Raw genomic sequence first — 5,731 nt, 5'->3', positions numbered from 1 at the left:
TTTCACTTTCATTTGAATCATAAAGCTTTATTTGAATGAGTTTTACTTTCATTTAATTCAATTAGCTTTGTGGATTTAATTTGAATGTGTTTTACTTTCTTTTGATTCAAAATGATTTGTTTGATTTTGTTTGACTGTCATTTTATTCAAAAAGCTTTATTTCATTGATTTTGACTATCTTTTGATCCAATTTGCTATGTTGAATTTATTTGACTTTCATTGATTCAAAAAGCTTTGTTTGAATGTGTTTGCTTTACGATTTGATTTAATTAGCTTTGTTGAATGCATTTGACTTTCATTTGATTCAAAAAGCTTTATTTGAATGTGTTTGACTTTCATTTGATTAAAAATGCTTTGTTTGAATGTGTTTGACTTTCATTTAATTCTAAGATTTTCGTTTAAAGGTGTTTGACTTTCACTTGAATCAATTATCTTTGTTGAATGCATTTGACTTTCAATTGATTCAAAAACCTTTTTTTGAATGTGTTTTAATTTCTTTTGATTCAAAATCATTTGTTTGAATGTGTTTGACTGTCATTTTATTCAAAAAGCTTTGTTTCAGTGCGTTTGACTTTTTTATAATTCAATATGCTATGTTAATGCATTTGACTTTCATTTCATTCAAAAAGCTTTGTTTGAATGTGTTTGACATACAATTTGATTTAATTAGCTTTGTTGAATGCATTTGACTTACATTTGATTCAAAAAGCTGTGTTTGAATGTTTTTGACTTACAATTTGATTAAATTAGCTTTGTTGAATGCATTTGACTTTCATTTGATTCAAAAATATTTATTTGAATGTGTTTGACTTTCATTTGATTCAAAATGCTTTGTTTGAATGAGTTTTACATTCATTTGATTCGAAAAGCTTTATTTGAATGTGTTTGACTTTCATTTGATTCAAAAATGCTTTATTTGAATGAGTTTGTCTTTCATTTAATTCAAGTAGCTTTGTTGAATGCATTTGATTTTCATTTGATTCTAAAATCTTTGTTTAAATGTGTTTGACTTTCACTTGATTCAATTAACTTTTTTGTAAGAATTTGACTTTCATTTGATTTAAAAGCTTTGTTTGAATAAGTTTGACTTTGTTTTAATTTAATTAGCTTTGTTGAATGCATTTGACATTCATTTGATTCAAAAAGCTTTATTTGAATGTGTTTGACTTTAATTTTATTCTATTAACTGTGTAGAATGCATTTGTCTTTTATTTAATTCAATTAGCTTTGTTGTATGTGTTTGACTTTCGTTTGATTCAATCAGCATTCTTGATTGCATTTGACTTTTATTTGATTCAAAAAGCTTTGTTTGAATGAGTTTTACTTTTATTTGATTTCAAAAGCTTTATTCGAATGTGTTTGACATTCATTTGATTCATAAAAGCTTTCTTTAATTAAGTTTGATATTAATTTGATTCAATTAGCTTGTTGAATGCATTTGACTTTCATTTGATTCCAAAAGCTTTGTATAAATGTGTTTTACTTTCATTTGATTCAAAATGCTTTGTTTGAATGTGTTTGACTTTCATTTTATTCAAAAAGCATTGTTTAAATGAGTTTGACTTTCATTTGATTCAATTAGCTTTGTTGATTGCTTTTGACTTTCATTTGATTCAAAAAGCTTTATTTAAATGTGTTTTACTTTCTTTTGATTCAAAATGATATGTTTGAATGTGTTTAACTGTCATTTTATTCAAAACGCTTAGTTTAATTAAGTATGACTTCCATTTTGTTCAATTAGCTTTGTTGAATACATTTGACTTTCATTTGATTCAAAAAGCTGTGTTTGAACGTGTTTGACTTTCACTTGATTCAAATAGCTTTTTTGAATGCATTTGACTTTCATTTGATTAATTTATCTTTTTTGAATGCATTTGACTTTCATTTTCTTCAAAAACCTTTATTGAAATGTGTTTTACTTTCATTTGATTCAAAATGCTTTGTTTGAATGTGTTTGACTTTCATGGGATTCAAAACGCTTTGTTTGAACGAGTTTGACTTTCATTTTATTCAAAAAGCTTCGTTTCTATGAGTTTGACTTTCTTTTGATTCAATTTGCTATGTTGAATGTATTTGACTTTCATTTGATTCAAAAATCTTTGTTTAAATGTGTTTGACTTACAATTTGATTTACTTAGCTTTGTTGAATGCATTTGACTTTCATTTGATTCAAAAAGCTTTATTTAAATGTGTTTGACTTTCATTTGATTCAAAAAGCTTTGTTTTATTGAGTTTGACTTTCATTTAATTCAAGTAGTTTTGTTGAATGCATTTGACTTTCATTTGATTCTAAAATCTTCGTTTAAATGTGTTTGACTTTGACTTGATTCAATTATCTTTGTTAAATGCATTTGACTTTCAAATTATTCAAAAAGCTTTGTTTGAATGAGTTTGACTTTCATTTGATTTAATTAGCTTTGTTAAATGCATTTGACTTTCATTTGATTCAAAAACCTTTGTTTCAATGCGTTTGACTTTCATTTTCTTCAATAAGCTTTGTTGATTGCATATGACTTTCATTTTATTCAAAAAGCATTATTTGAATGTGTTTTACTTTCTTTTGATTCAAAATGCTTTATTGGAATTTGTTTGATTGTCATTTTACTCATAAAGCTTTGTTTCAATAAGTTTTACTTTTTTGATTTAATTTGCTATGTTGAATGCATTTGACTTTCGTTTGATTCAAAAAGCTTTGTTAGAATGTGTTTGAATTATATTTAATTCAATTAGCTTTGTTTTAATGAGTTTCACTTTTATTTGATTAAATTAGCTTTGTTGAATGTATTTGACTTTCATTTGATTCAAAATGCTTTATTTGAATATGTTTGACTTTCATTTGATTCAAAATGCTTTATTTGAATGTGTTTGACTTTAATTTGATTCAATTAGCTTTGTTAAATGCGTTTGTCTTTCATTTGATTCAATTAGCCTTGTTGAATGTGTTTCACTTTCATTTGATTCAAAATGCTTTATTTGAATATGTTTGAGTTTCATTTGATTCAAAATGCTTTATTAGAATGTGTTTGACTTTAATTTGGCTCGATTAGCTTTGTTAAATGCGTTTGTCTTTCATTTGATTCAACTAGCCTTGTTCATTGTGTTTCACTTTCATTTGATTCATAAAGCTTTATTTGAATGAGTTTTACTTTCATTTAATTCAATTAGCTTTGTGGATTGCATTTGAATGTGTTTTACTTTCTTTTGATTCAAAATGATTTGTTTGATTGCTTTTGACTGTCATTTTATTCAAAAAGCTTTATTTCATTGATTTTGACTATCTTTTGATCTAATTTGCTATGTTGAATTTATTTGACTTTCATTGATTCAAAAAGCTTTGTTTGAATGTGTTTGCTTTACGATTTGATTTAATTAGCTTTGTTGAATGCATTTGACTTTCATTTGATTCAAAAAGCTTTATTTGAATGTGTTTGACTTTCATTTGATTAAAAATGCTTTGTTTGAATGTGTTTGACTTTCATTTGATGCTAAGATTGTCGTTTAAAGGTGTTTGACTTTCACTTGATTCAATTATCTTTGTTGAATGCATTTGACTTTCAATTGATTCAAAAACCTTTTTTTGAATGTGTTTTAATTTCTTTTGATTCAAAATGATTTGTTTGAATGTGTTTGACTGTCATTTTATTCAAAAAGCTTTGTTTCAGTGAGTTTGACTTTCTTATAATTCAATATGCTATGTTAACGCATTTGACTTTCATTTCATTCAAAAAGCTTTGTTTGAATGTGTTTGACATACAATTTGATTTAATTAGCTTTGTTGAATGCATTTGACTTACATTTGATTCAAAAAGCTGTGTTTGAATGTGTTTGACTTACCATTTGATTTAATTAGCTTTGTTGAATGCATTTGACTTTCATTTGATTCAAAAATCTTTATTTGAATGTGTTTGACTTTCATTTGATTCAAAATGCTTTGTTTGAATGAGTTTTACATTCATTTGATTCGAAAAGCTTTATTTGAATGTGTTTGACTTTCATTTGATTCAAAAATGCTTTATTTGAATGAGTTTGTCTTTCATTTAATTCAAGTAGCTTTGTTGAATGCATTTGATTTTCATTTGATTCTAAAATCTTCGTTTAAATGTGTTTGACTTTCATTTGATTCAAAAATGCTTTATTTGAATGAGTTTGTCTTTCATTTAATTCAAGTAGCTTTGTTGAATGCATTTGATTTTCATTTGATTCTAAAATCTTCGTTTAAATGTGTTTGACTTTCACTTGATTCAATTAACTTTTTTGTAAGAATTTGACTTTCTTTTGATTTAAAAGCTTTGTTTGAATGAGTTTGACTTTGTTTTGATTTAATTAGCTTTGTTGAATGCATTTGACATTCATTTGATTCAAAAAGCTTTATTTGAATTTGTTTGACTTTAATTTTATTCTATTAACTGTGTAGAATGCGTTTGTCTTTTATTTAATTAAATTAGCTTTGTTGTATGTGTTTGACTTTTGTTTGATTCAATTAGCATTCTTGATTGCATTTGACTTTTATTTGATTCAAAAAGCTTTGTTTGAATGAGTTTTACTTTTATTTGATTTCAAAAGATTTATTCGAATGTGTTTGACATTCATTTGATTCATAAAAGCTTTCTTTAATTAAGTTTGATATTAATTTGATTCAATTAGCTTGTTGAATGCATTTGACTTTCATTTGATTCCAAAAGCTTTGTATAAATGTGTTTTACTTTCATTTGATTCAAAATGCTATGTTTGAATGTGTTTGACTTTCATTTTATTCAAAAAGCATTGTTTAAATGAGTTTGACTTTCATTTGATTCAATTAGCTTTGTTGATTGCTTTTGACTTTCATTTCTTTCAAAAAGCTTTATTTAAATGTGTTTTACTTTCTTTTGATTCAAAATGATATGTTTGAATGTGTTTAACTGTCATTTTATTCAAAACGCTTAGTTTAATTCAGTATGATTTCCATTTTGTTCAATTAGCTTTGTTGAATACATTTGACTTTCATTTGATTCAAAAAGCTTTGTTTGAACGTGTTTGACTTTCACTTGATTCAAATAGCTTTTTTATAAGGTGTTTGATTTTCATTTGATTAATTTATCTTTTTTGAATGCATTTGACTTTCATTTGCTTCAAAAATCTTTATCTGAATGTGTTTGATTTTCATTTGATTCAAAATGCTTAATTTAAATGTGTTTGGCATTAATTTTTTTTCAATTAGCTGTGTTGAATGCGTTTGTCTTTCATTTGATTCAATTAGCTTTGTTGTAAGCGTTTGACTTTCATTTCATTCAATTAGCTTTGATGATTACATTTGACTTTCATTTGATTAAAAAAGCCTTGTTTGAATGAGTTTAACTTTCATTTGATTCAAAAAGCTTTATTCGAATTTGTTTGACTTTCATCTGATTCAAAATGCTTTGTTTGAATAAGTTTGCCATTCATTTTATTCAAAAAGCACTGTTTAATTAAGTATGACTGTTATTTGATTCTATTAGCTTTGTTGAATTCATTTGACTTACATTTGATTCAAAAAGCTTTGTTTGAACGTGTTTGACTTTCACTTAATTCAATTAGCTTTGTTGAATGTATTAGAGTTTCAATTGATTAAAAAAGCTTTGTTTGAATGTGTTTGACTTTCATTTGATTAAAAATTCTTTATTTGAATGTGTTTGACTTTAATTTGATTTAATTATCTTTCTTGAATGCGTTTGTCTTTCATTGATTTAATTAGCTTTGTTGAATGCGTTTG

The sequence above is a fragment of the Chenopodium album genome, chromosome 17, assembly GCF_948465745.1.
Source record: "Chenopodium album chromosome 17, dcCheAlbu1.1, whole genome shotgun sequence".
Classification (NCBI taxonomy): domain Eukaryota; kingdom Viridiplantae; phylum Streptophyta; class Magnoliopsida; order Caryophyllales; family Amaranthaceae; genus Chenopodium; species Chenopodium album.
Note: the sequence above shows the minus strand (reverse complement) of the source record.